Genomic DNA, 14162 nt, shown 5'->3' with positions numbered 1-14162 from the left:
CGGAAAATACATTTATAAATATATTTTTGGTAAATAATATTTTGGACACAAAGAATGAAAATATGATTTTTATGATTATTACAAAGTTATATTATATTTTGACAAGAATGAAATATATAATTTTTGGCAAATAAAAATGTATATGTTTTCTTGAGAATTACTAGGAAATATAATATTTTTGGGAAAAATATATATTTTCTTGGATAAACTTGAAATACATTATTTTTGGACAAAATAAGTTTATATATTTTCAAAAGTTAGACTTGAAAATATATTATCTTGGAACTACAAATATTTTTGCCAAAAGGAAAAATTATAAATAATTGTTCTAAGTAATAATTCTTAAATATATATATTTTGGGAAATATATATATATTAGCGGACTTTTACTAGAAATAATATTCCGGAAAGTTTAACACAAAAATAAAAAAAAAGTACTTAACAATTCCAAGAAAATACATATTCTCGTACGTATAAATACACGCTGGAATACGAATACACATGTATGAGATACCCCTATCATTGGGAAGGAAATACGGATATAAATACTTGAGAAGTATTATTACGAAAATATTGTTAACAATTATTCCAAAATTTATAAATATGATTTAGGTGAAAATATTAAATATTTTGACAATAATTATGTAAATTGGAATAATATCAGAAGCGTACAGAAACGTAACTCGAAAACATTAATACTAAGACAAGGCACGACCCGTTCGTCTAATAGACGTTAGTACGTTGTAGGTAGTCGTGTTTGCTGAAGAAACGTGAGTTACAAGTACTGAAGACGCAAGACAGTGAGTTCATGTCCCCCGTTTCTTTAAATTGTTTTGTTTATTAACTTCGGGGGTGAAATACATGTTACAAAATGATTACATACAATTACAATTGGTATGAATAGCCTAGGAAAGTACAGTAGATCATGTGAATGGGTAGGCGCACACTTGAGACCATTAATCCTCGTATAAGGACCGAGGGGCATGAGTGATAGATCTATTTGGGTGTAGCGAGCCCAGACCCATGAGGACCAGGGTGGCCCATAGGGTGACTGTGTCTTACAGCCGGAAGCCCGGTACAAATTTGCTAGGTTTGAGCCTTCCTACGCCGTCACACATACCAGTGGCATTGCAAACCATTGGTGATCTGTTTCCTTGTTTGCTTTCATACCGGGATTTACAAACATACATACATACACTGTTTATAAAGGTTTTATACATACATATACACAAACACATGAACTCGCTCAACTTTTGTTGATGTTTTCAAATTACATGTATTTCAGGGAATTAAGTGGATCTGGAGGGTGTTTGCATGTTTCAAGCTGCGTTATTAATAAAAGATGTCATCCGAAGTCATTAGTGTTTAGGAGATGTATCTTAATCCTGGACGAGATACATGGTTCTAAACTCGGTTTTATTTAAGGTCTTTTGTCGAGTCTTCGTGAACTCATTTAAACATGTTGTGGTTTGTATCTTAAATTTGGAGTCTACGTTTCAAACAATTTATGTTGTGGTGTTTTCAAACTTAATTTATGGATGAACATCTAATGGTTTTATCATATAGTGTTGTTATGATTGATTGCTATGGTATTAAGAAAGTCACACCATAATCACGCTTCCGTAAAAGTCAGGATGTGACACATATCTTTCCCCTTTTAAGGTTTCATGCATCATGTTACCATTTCCCCTCATTGGCTTTCCTTGTTAGTTTTCCTCATTAGGCCTTTCTAGGGGTGAGCAAACTGAACTACCCGACCCGATCCTAGAACCGACAACCTAGTGAATCATTACCCGACTAAATACCCTATATCAAATCTCGGTTCCGGTTATTTTTCGTAATCGGGTATATCGGTTCCTGGTTATGTGATCAACCCATACTTTTCCACATTTTTTCCCAGAAGCTACTGAATATTGATGATTGATTGAATTGAACACACTGAATACTGATGATCGATTGAACACAACACAAAGTATAGGCTGGATTAGGGATGTGCTTTTTTCCCAAATACTCGTACTCGTTCCCGTACCGTACCCGTACCTGCATCTGTACCGATTTTAGTTATTTGGTACATGTATCGGTACCCAGTTTTATTGATTTTGTTATTCGTTACTTTCGGTATTGGTACGAGTACAGGTATGGTTAAAAACGGGTACTGTTACCGAATTTTATGTAGACCTTTAAAAGTTTTTTTGTATTATGTTTTATTTCGTATTATGGTATTTATAGTACTCGTATTGATTTTACCTATATGGTATCCGTATCGTATTGGTACTCGTACCAATTTTACCTATTTGGTACTCGTACTATATTGGTACTCATGTCAATTTTACCTATTTAGTACTCGTACAAGTGCTCAAAAACTAAATAAAAAAATGGTACCAAAGCAGGTACCGTACCGAAAATACCCGTATCAGTACTCGTACCCATACCGTATCTATATATTTAGTATGGTATTTGGTACCCAGTTTTGTTCAAATTCGGTACTGATATTTTCGGTACCGATACGAGTATGGATACAGGTAAAACTCGGTTCTTACCTGTTCCTGACCCAGAACTGACCCTAGAACCGTTTTACTACAATTATTTGAACCGAACAAATACCTGATTAACTTTATTAGTGTCGGTTTGGGGTATTATTAGGGTCGGCCGGTCGGGTATTGGGTATTTTCAGGTTGGACCGAATTTTGCTAACCCCTAGGCCTTTCGTCTGCCATCATATTTCTTTCCAATTTCCCCATAATTGGCCTTTTTAAGAAACCCCCTTTCATTATAGTATCGTGGATTTCATTCCATACATAATATTAAAGATCTTTTTAAGAAACTCCTTTATTATAGTATCTTGGCTTTCATTCCATACATAATATTAAAGCTTTCATTATCATTCAAATCCTCAAAAATTAGGGTGTTACATTTTTTGTTATCAAAATAGTTACATCTTTTTGTATGACTAACCTGAAGTTTTAGATCTTACACTTTTAGATGTGAAACCAGCCTTAGTTTTTTTTTCTTTCAGCTCTATAATTTATGTACTTACAATAATATATTAATATTGAAGCTTACACTTGTCAATGCAAGCTTTGTTCTTTTGGTTTTGTTTATGAAATCTTGTATAAACTTTTATAAGAATATCAAGTATTTATTTTTAATAGTCGTTTACATATTGTTTAATTTAAAGTTCTTTTCAAACCATTTTTAATAGTTGTTTTACATATTGTTCAAATTAAAGTTCTTTTCAAACCATCAAGCATCACCATTCAATTTAGTGATAACTCTTGACCATAACCTCCTTATGCGTTTTCAATAATCAGAATCAGATAATTAGCTGTAACAAAACGTGCTGCAGAAAGATAGTGTTTGGATTTGATTATGTTGTTTGATATCACAATAATCAGATAATCAACATTGTTTGGATTTGATTATGTTGTTTGATATCACAATAATCAGATAATCAACTATTTGAGTGTTTGGCAATTATATATATTTTAAAAAAAAATACATAAGTGAAAACGTAAAAAATCAGTTTTTGGATTATCACGTTTTCCTGCAGCAAGGGGTGACCTACTTATGGATTATCACGTTTTGAACTCTACAAAACGTAAAAAATCACTTTTTATTAATTTTTTACCAAACACTCAAAATAGATTTTTTGCGATTTCAAAACGCAATAATCAAATAATCAGGTTGAAAACGCAATCCCAAACACCCCCTAAATTGCAACTTTCTACATCGGCGAGTCCCAAATCTAGGCCTAGATATGTAACTTAGCACATTCAAAAACACCCAAATAAAACATAATTATAAAACCCTAAGTCATTTAAAAGAATCGAACCCGTATCACCCACACAATACTTTTAGTGTACCTGTGGAGATTATATAGATCAAAACCCCACCCAAATTATGATCATGATGATAACCAAACAAATTGAACATATAATTGATTAAGTGTCCAGATGGACCAAAGGGCCTTTGGCCTATGGTACAAGGTGTTACAAAACGGTGTTCGTTTTTAAGTGGTGAAGGTTCAGGTCTCGTGATGGACAAAATATGTAGATTTAGGAGTAGCTTTAGAGGCCGTGTCACTGTCAGTATGTAAATTAGCCATTCTAAAAAAGCGTTAGAAAGAAGTGTGCATTGTTGATCGTGAATTATTTAATCATCGACTCTTTGGACAACTACATAGATGCATGAATATTTTAATCATCAACTAATGCATCTTACAATTAAAAATAAAACCAAATATAAATGGGAAAAAAAGTTTAAGAAGTTAAAAACAGGGCCTTCGTATTAAGATTTGGGTTTGATAGTCAGAAAACCGCCTATGGCTTTTTGTATAAGTGTACAACCCATTAGTGTATGTTTATCTATATGTTGTGGGCACTGTAGATTTAGACGGATCAAAAGTTATGTTTATTTCAGTTGAATGAATTTTTAACATGTTTACCAACTATCCGGATGTAAATTATTATATAATAAAAACATGTTTATCTTTATCAGTTGATCTACATACGATATAACTTTTTTTAGAAAGGCAGCTCACACACTCATGTTCTTTATTATTAGTCATTCGTAATTGTTTTAGAGTCGTGTTATAAATTTACATCGAGATATTTGGTAAACGAACAATAAGCTGCGCCGCTACCCCTAATGGTGTGACTTGAATCCTCAACCTATAAGAAAAATGACCTTTTATTGGTTCAGTTCTGTTTAAACATTATGGAAAACATGAAAACATACCTGTCACCGCAGACAGTGCAGTGGAGAATCCAGTGAGAGAAGACGACATGGAGTTCGACATCTTTGTCAAGGTGATCTGGTTCCTCCTTAGGGTGCTGACTGATGATGGTGACTAAGAAAACCGAAAAGGGATATCAGCTAGGAGAGGAGGTCGAAATTATGATGTTATGGCTAATGGGGTGTGTCTAATTGTGTAACTGAGCAACCGTTTAACTTCCATATAATTCTCCTTATATAAGCACCCAAGAGGAAACCTAATTAGTTAATAAGGGTAATATGGTCCATCAACAATTACCAACTAATTATTTAATAGGTTATAATATATTTTGATCTATATTATGTAAATGATTATAATGGCTATAGATTAAATATTAATACATAATATATTTAATCTTACATTCTCCCACTTAGCCGAGTAATCATTTACTATGAGTATTAGATAAGCCTGATCAGGAGTTAACACTCATTTTGGCCTTAAACAAGTACTATAGCAGAGAAATACAGCCGTTGAATCATTATACGACTCAGGACCCCCATTAATCATACTATAGCCTTAATTTAAAACCTAATCGTCATGATCAAAATGCGCATAAGCCCTTTGTTTGATTTGTAACTTTATTTGTCTATATGCCATTATACCGGTTGAACATATTCTAACAGACATACAAAATCAAACTGAGGAAATTTCATTAATCATAAACATAAGCTAGTACAATATGCTTAAATAAGGTCTTTACTAAATCCCATATTTCGAACATGTTCTTCGTAAACCTTAGGAGGGAGACCTTTAGTCATCGGTACCGCAAGCATATCTTTAGTACTAATATACTCGATACAAAGATTATTTTCCTTAACTCGTTCACGTACGAACAGATATTTTGTATCGAGATATAAATCAGCTCCAGTCGAACTGTTACTGTTCGAGAAACTAACGGCAGCTGAATTATCACAGTAAAGCTTCAATGGTCTAGAAATAGAATTAACAATTTTGAGTCCAGTGACCAGATTTCTAAGCAACATTCCATGACAGGTTGCGTTATAAACAGCAATGTACTCTGCCATCATTGTGGAAGTTGTGGTCAACTGTTGTTTATGACTCTTCCATGAGATAGGGCCGCCTGCTAACATAAAGATATAGCCCAAAGTGGATTTCTTGTCATCTTTGCATTTGGCAAAGTCAGAATCAGAATAGCCCACCACTTCTAAATGATCACTTCTTCTATAAGTCAGTTTATAGTCTTTCGTCCCTTGCAGATATCGAAGTACCTTCTTAGCTGCTTTCTAGTGATCTAGGCCAGGATTAGTCTGATAACGGCCTAGCATTCCAACAATATAAGCGATATCTGGGCGAGTACAGACTTGAGCATACATCAAGCTCCCGACTACTGACGCATAAGGTATCTGGCTCATTTGCTCCTTCTCAACCTCTGTTGTCGGACACTGGAATGAACCGAAAACATCTCCTTTAACTACTGGAGCGACGGAGGGTTTGCACTGTTGCATGTTGTAACGTGTAAGGACACGATCTATGTAAGCCCTTTGGGACAATCCTAAGATCCCTTTGCATCTATCTCGGTGAATTTCGATGCCAATGACGCAAGAAGCATCTCCGAGATCCTTCATGTCGAAGTTATGCGAGAGTAACCGCTTCGACTCATGCAACAGGTCTAAACTATTACTTGCCAATAGAATATCATCTACGTAAAGGACAAGTATAGTAAAGTTACTCCCACTCATCTTGAGGTAGGTGCATTGATCCACTTGATTCTTCATAAAACCTTGCTTCTTCATGACTTCATCAAACTTGAGGTACCACTGACGTGATGCTTGTTTTAACCCGTAAATGGATTTCTTCAACTTACAGACTAGATGCTCCTGACCTTCAGGTTTAAAGCCTTCAGGTTGTTTCATGTAAACATCTTCGTCCAAGTCTCCGTTAAGGAAAGCGGTTTTAACGTCCATCAGATGCAGCTCTAAATCGAAATGAGCTACTAGGGCCATGACGATCCTTAATGAATCTTTACGAGAGACAGGTGAAAACGTCTCTTGATAATCAACGTTCCCATTCGGATCCAGTTTTGTTTTGAACACCTATTTGCATCCTACGGGTTTGACTCCGTTGGGTAATTCTACCAAATCCCAAACGCCATTTTTCTTCATGGATTCAAGCTCATCAATCATTGCTTTATTCCATTCAGAAGACTAATCACTACTAATGGCTTCATTGTAAGAGATAGGATCATTGAGCTTTCCGGGATCCATTTCAGTCAGGTAGGTAACATAATCATCCCAAGTAGTAGGCCTTCTTTGCCTAGATGACCTCCTAAGTGGATTATCGGGTTCAGCGTTGTCTTGGTTATTAGCGTTTGATGTGCCTTCGTCATGAGGTATAATGGGTTCTGATTGTAGAGGTGAATTTGGAGTTGGTGCAGTAGCTTCAGGTGCAGTAGTTGCATTGGGTACAAGAGGAGTAATCGGAGTAATGGTAAGTGATGTGTGTAAAATACAACATATAAATTACATCAAATAAGGCATAAAACTAACCCTTTTTAAGTACTAATGTTGGAAAAAGAGTGTTTTTGTCTTCCTTTTGTATTTTCAGGATTAAATGAGCTCAAATTCACAAAAGAAGCAAAAAGACAACTAAATCTAACATAAATACAAGAAAAGGAACATAAGTGGATTGCCCGACCCCTCAACAGCAACCTCCCAAGCAAAATAGAGAAGACAGAAGACTGAACACGCCCCATGCTCAGCCAGCACGGGGCCGTGCCCAAGAAGCAGCAGAAACGAGAAACCAGTAGAAGCTTCTATTGCCCACCACGGGGCCGTGTCCAGTGGACACAGGGGCGTGGCGAAAGTACACCAGGCGCATTAATTGTAATTGCGAATTACAATTAATGAAGAGAGAGAGTGTCAGACAGGCACGGGGGCGTGTCCAGCGGACACGGGGCCGTGCCCAGCCTTCTGTTCAGCCTATAAATAGGAGTGCTTGGTTTCATTGCAACTCATCCCTTGGCACACCACCTCTCTCACACTTCATCCACCACTCACCACCACCATAACACCATCATCCACCACCATCATCCACTGTCCATCATAGAGTGCGTGAGTCGTCTCGGGATCCAAGATTGATTTCGTAAGAGTTCTTGACAATCAAGGCCATGTTTGCCTAAGTCTCTTACATTACTTGGTGAAGACAAGTGTTTAGTATAATACTTTTTATTTTAATCTTTTGCACTTTTTATTTGGTTTTGTATTAATGACTTTAATAACTAGTTGCTTATGTTGAAGGTGATCTTTCCTTATCGTTTGTCCGTGGTGTCTTGGCATTATTTTACTGTCTATATAAAATAAAAGATTTTCACCATTCATATCTCCACGGTCTATATGGAGGTATGTTGGCTACCTGGTCGGGGGTTAAGGGAACGGTTTGGTAAGGGTCTTGCCCTTGTTCAGCGTTTAGAGGTCCTGCAAGGGACCTGGGTCAAATTCAGTAGGATCTCCTTCAATGCCCATAGGTATTGGATGGCGGGGATCCAAACTCTTTGACCCCCTCATAAGTTAACTACTATTAATACTATAACCCGGTTATTTAGGACTGTATCCCTGCTGACTCATACTACTTAGCCGAGGGTAACGTCACCGCCAAAAGCGGGGCCTACCATAATTTGCATTAATAACTTAATTCATTATCTTCCAATAATCCGACCCTTTAGGATTGTATCCTTGCTGACTCAAACTACTGGGTTGAGGGTAATGTCGCCTTCAAAAGAGGGGCCTACTACAATAACTAAGATAATCTCTTATACAAGTGCAAAAGTGCGAAAATAATCAAAGGTTATACTAATACACGAGTCGGATCCAAGTGATTCATCTTGTCTATCTGTTTTTTATATTTTATTTTTCAGCATTTAGTTAGTTTTTATTTTCTTAGTTTTAAAATCTTTTCTAACATTTTGATTTGAATATACGTTGAGGATAAACCGGTACTAAAAGCTCTTGTGTCCTTGGACGACCTCGGTATCTTACCAACACTATACTACGTCCACGATGGGTGCACTTGCCCATATGTGTGTTTAGTGTTAGTAAATATCGTGTTTTATAAATTTAAAACTTGGCTAAAAGTGTAAAAAGGGCTTAAAATATACATCAAAAATATATTACACTACACGCACATCAAGTTTTTGGCGCCGCTGCCGGGGACACAAGGATTTTAAGAAAGTTAGGAATCAACGGCCTAATCATCTTTTTATTTTTCTTTTAATTTTTTTTGAATTTTCTTAGTTTTTTAGCTCCTGCAGAGCTCAGCACGGGCCGTGCCTTGTCGGACACGGGCCGTGTCCAGCGTTGTTACTGGCAGTTTTTAGTTTTCCAAGTTATAGAAGGCTGACCACGGGGCCGTGTCGGTGCAACACGGGGCCGTGTCCAACTCTCCAGTAACTGGGATCTGGAAAACAATCACTGCAACTCCGACCACGGTAGGTAACCTTGGCGCCGCTATCAATGCACCGAACGCTTTCTCAGAAAAAGACTAAAAGCCAAAAATCAAGAGAAGGTTTCGGGAAATCCACTTCCAATGGCGGACCAACGTACTCTCATGGATTATCTACGACCCACCGTAGGTAACCTTGGCGCCGCTATCGATGCACCGAATGTTGAAGCCAATAACTTCGAACTTCGGCCGCATTTGATACAAATGCTCCAAAACTCCGCAACCTTCCATGGGCTTGCGGACGAGGATCCCCATCTACATATTACTAATTTCTTAGAAATATGTGATACCTTTCGGATCAATGGAGCATCAAATGACGCCATCCGCCTTCGAATGTTTCCTTTCTCGCTAAAAGACCGAGCAAAAGTTTGGCTCAACGCCCTCCCAGCTGGATCGGTAAATACCTGGGATGAACTAGCCCAAAAATTTCTATATAAGTATTTCCCTCCCGCTAAAACGGCTAAATTAATGACTGAAATTAATACATATTCACAAGAGAACGGGGAATCCTTATATGAAACTTGGGAAAGGTTCAAGGAGCTATTGCGAAAGTGTCCACATCACGGCCTTGCGATATGGCAACAAGTATCCACTTTCTATAATGGATTGTTGCCACACACAAGGCAGACACTTGACTCTAGCTCCGGGGGACTTTTAGGTAATCGCCGCCCGCATGAAATATATAACCAAATTGAGGAAATTGCTCAAACCAATTTTCAGTGGCACACTCCCCGAGGCAATAAATCTATTGCCCCGGGCGCCCATAAGGTTGATGAAAGCACTTCTTTACAAGCCCAAATCGAGGCCCTTTCTTCAAAAATAAAAAAATTGGAAATGACAAAAACAGTCTCGATTATGGCTTGTGAAGGGTGTGGTGGGCCACATGAAAATTGGAGTTGTATGAAAGAAACAGACGATCAACAAGAGTCGGTAAGCTACATTGACAATAGACCTAGGCCGTCGGGTCCTCCAACGGGCACTTACAACCAAGGATGGCGAAATCACCCTAACCTTGGTTGGAGAGAGCCCGACAATAGTAGTAACCAACAAACCCAACGAACAAACTTTCAACAACCAAGAAATGAGTCACAAAATTTCACTCAACAACAAGGTGGACGAGAAAGGCTTGAAGATACTGTATCTCGCCTCATCTCCGACACTGAAAAGAAAAACTCGGAAATATTTCTACAATTAGAATCAAATTTTAGAAATCAACAAGCTAGTATTCAAAACATAGAAAAACAATTAAATCAACTAGCTCAAAATTTTTCCGAGAGACCACAAGGCGCATTACCAAGCAATACCGAAACAAACCCAAAAGCGCAAGTTCATCTCATCACGTTACGAAAGCGCACCGTGGGGCCTGCAGAAGCGCCGCCGCCGACAGAAGAGACTATACCGCCGCCTCTGCAAGAGAAGAACTCCCCTCCATCGTCAGAGCCTACCAAGGCTCCTCGAGTTCCGTACCCCGGTAGGTTAATTCGTCAAAAGACCAATGAGCAATTCGCAAAATTCGAAAGTCTATTAAAACAATTGCATGTCAAAATTCCTTTTATTGATGTTCTAACCCAAATGCCCAAATACTCTAAGTTCATGAGGGACTTCCTCACTCATAAAAAGAAAATGGAAACTTTGCAATTAGTTAACTTAGGCGAAGAATGCTCTGCCCTCGTACTCAACAAGCTTCCCCAAAAGAAAATCGATCCCGGAAGCTTCACGATTCCCTGCTCGATCGGGGACTCCCCCGTTCGTAATGCACTAGCCGACCTTGGGGCTAGCATTAACCTCATGCCTTCATCAATGTTTAAAAGACTCAGCCTAGGAACAACGAGTCCTACAAAAATGAGCATACAACTTATTGATCGATCTGTCAAATTCCCGCAAGGTGTCATCGAAAATGTCCTAGTAAAGGTAAAAAAATTTGTCTATCTGGCCGATTTTGTCATACTAGATATGGAAGAAGACACCAAAGTCCCCCTCATACTAGGGAGACTATTTCTCGCCACCGCCCAAGCAGTGGTAGACATGAATGACGGAACGCTCACCCTAAGGTACGGGGATGATGGAGTAAAGTTCGGGGTTGGGAAGAGGATAGAGGACGACGACCCGGTCAACTACATGAAGGTTATTGATTCAAGTTTGGATGCTGCTCTCCGACGGTGCAACATGTGATGCCAAACATCCCACTCAGAAAATATATAACCTTACATTGGGTCTAGCCAAGGACCCTTATAAACATGGCGCACCCCGGAGACATTCCGCGGAACTATCCTTAGTTTAGTATTTTAGTTTTAATTTGCAGGAATAAAACACACTCATGGTGGTAAAGGATGAAAAGGGAAACGAGAAACATGGCCCCATGCACAAGAACAAGGCAACCCGACATCAATTTCTCCAAAACAGATGGTTCAACACGGGCCGTGTCCAACCAACACGGCCCCGTGCTGAACCCCCTGTAGAAAAACGCCCAGTTCAGGTAACTGGACACGGGCCGTGTTCACCAGACACGCCCCCGTGTCCAGGCTTCTGTTTCTTTTCTTTAATTTTCGTTACTGGCACCTGAACACGGGGCCGTGTCCGGTCCCCACGGGGCCGTGTCCAGACTGCCAGTAACATAAAATCTTTGCTTTTAACACCATATTACACATCTAATCAACCTAAAAATTTATTTTTGGGACACATTGAGGACAATGTGTAATTTAAGTGTGGGGGGATGCTAAAACCTTGAAATTTTGCAAGTCCTAAAAACAAGCCCTACACAAAACTCTATTGGAACCGCTAATCACCCCAAATTTTTTTCAAAAAAAATTCCATTTTTTTTACTTGTCTAAAGTTTAAGTTAGGAATTCTAAGATTAATAAGGTTATATTTTTACAAATTTACAACCAAGAGCGTCGTGAAAAAAAAGAACCAACATAAGAAAATTATGAAACAGCATGACAAGCTTAGTTAAAATTCGATTATATATACTTGATCACATAGAAAAACCCATTCCCACAAAAAGTGAGTTTTGAGCCTTTATTGAGCATACAAATATACATCTTTAGACTAAATGCTCATTTTCGTTTCTTGTGTGAATAGCCGCCTGGTTCTTACGACTCTAGAACTTGCCACGACGATTCATTCCCGGTCCTTACCAACTTAAACCCATGTAAGTAAATGATGGAGGCATTAGGACTAACCCTTTTTCTTTCTACACCATTATTTTTCATTTTTTTACCACCTACCCAAAATCCCCCTAGTTAACCCCTTTGAGCCTAAACCTTTCATTTCTTTACCCTAAAACCTTTTTACCCACCAAAAACTTTTTTTTACCTTTTATTTTAGTAACAAGCCCGGTTTTCGTGTGGCTGAAAAAAAATGATGAAGTTAGAAATAAACAAACAAAGCTCTTAAAACAAAAGCTTGTTTGAAGAAATACTTCAAAATAAAAAGTCACTAAAACAAAGTGTTTTACGAAAACCGACGCTTTTTACGCTTTTCGCCCTTTTCTACTAACAACTAACCCATTCACCCACCTTTAGCCCAAGCCTTTACCCAAAAAGTCCTCTTGATATTTACAAAGGTAACAAGTTAAAAAGGAGGAGGATTGATTGCTTGGCAAGCTTATGGTAGGAATAAGATCCATGCCGCTCTCGAGTGATTCACTAAAAATACACCTTCGGCCGAGTGTGAGTGATTTCTCTCGTGAGGTATGTGAACTTGTATATAAATGGAATTTTAAAAAGGCATGTTATGCCCAAATAAGTAATTTCTCCTATGAAACGTTCTAAACAAATCATAACGAATAGGATTGTAAATAAATAAAAATAAAACCCAAAAAGATCTTGGATTCCCGACACTCTATGACAAGCCAAAACCTTCTCTTCTACCCATTCCATTTGGGAGTGTAAGCCACATATTAAAGAGTTTTGCTTGAGGACAAGCAAAAGTTCAAGTGTGGGGGTATTTGATGTGTGTAAAATGCAACATATAAATTACATCAAATAAGGCATAAAACTAATCCTTTTTAAGTACTAATGTTGGAAAAAGAGTGTTTTTGTCTTCCTTTTGTATTTTCAGGATTAAATGAGCTCAAATTCACAAAAGAAGCAAAAAGACAACTAAATCTAACATAAATACAAGAAAAGGAACATAAATGGATTGCCCGACCCCTCAACAGCATCCTCCCAAGCAAAATAGAGAAGACAGAAGACTGAACACGCCCTGTGCTCCGCCAGCACGGGGCCGTGCCCAAGAAGCAGCAGAAACGACAAACCAGTAGAAGCTTCTATTGCCCACCACGGGGCCGTGTCCAGTGGACACGAGGGCGTGGCGAAAGTACAGCAGGCGCATTAATTGTAATTGCGAATTGAAATTAATGAAGAGAGAGAGTGTGTCAGACAGGCACGGGGGCGTGTCCAGCGGACACGGGGCCGTGCCCAGCCTTCTGTTCAGCCTATAAATAGGAGTGCTTGGTTTCATTGCAACTCATCCCTTGGCACACCACCTCTCTCACACTTCATCCACCACTCACCACCACCATAACACCATCATCCACCACCATCATCCATTGTCCATCATAGAGTGCGTGAGTCGTCTCGGGATCCAAGATTGATCGTAAGAGTTCTTGACAATCAAGGCCATGTTTGCCTAAGTCTCTTACATCACTTGGTGAAGACAAGTGTTTAGTATAATACTTTTTATTTTAATCTTTTGCACTTTTTATTTGGTTTTGTATTAATGACTTTAATAACTAGTTGCTTATGTTGAAGGTGATCTTTCCTTATCGTTTGTCCGTGGTGTCTTGGCATTATTTTACTGTCTATATAAAATAAAAGATTTTCACCATTCATATCTCCACGGTCTATATGGAGGTATGTTGGCTACCTGGTCGGGGGTTAAGGGAACGGTTTGGTAAGGGTCTTGCCCTTGTTCAGCGTTTAGAGGT

General features: G+C 38.3%; 1 non-coding gene across 1 annotated transcript; it reads right to left on the bottom strand.

The window, feature by feature from the left end:
• Window positions 1-9694: 9694 nt before the first annotated feature.
• LOC118483019 lies at window positions 9695-9801 on the bottom strand. Its single transcript, XR_004869468.1, has one exon. It is a non-coding gene; the product is annotated as a small nucleolar RNA R71 (small nucleolar RNA).
• Window positions 9802-14162: the final 4361 nt, after the last annotated feature.

This window comes from Helianthus annuus, chromosome 1, assembly GCF_002127325.2.
Source record: "Helianthus annuus cultivar XRQ/B chromosome 1, HanXRQr2.0-SUNRISE, whole genome shotgun sequence".
In the NCBI taxonomy this organism is placed as follows: Eukaryota; Viridiplantae; Streptophyta; class Magnoliopsida; order Asterales; family Asteraceae; genus Helianthus; species Helianthus annuus.
Note: the sequence above shows the minus strand (reverse complement) of the source record. Positions and strands in the feature narration are given on the sequence as shown.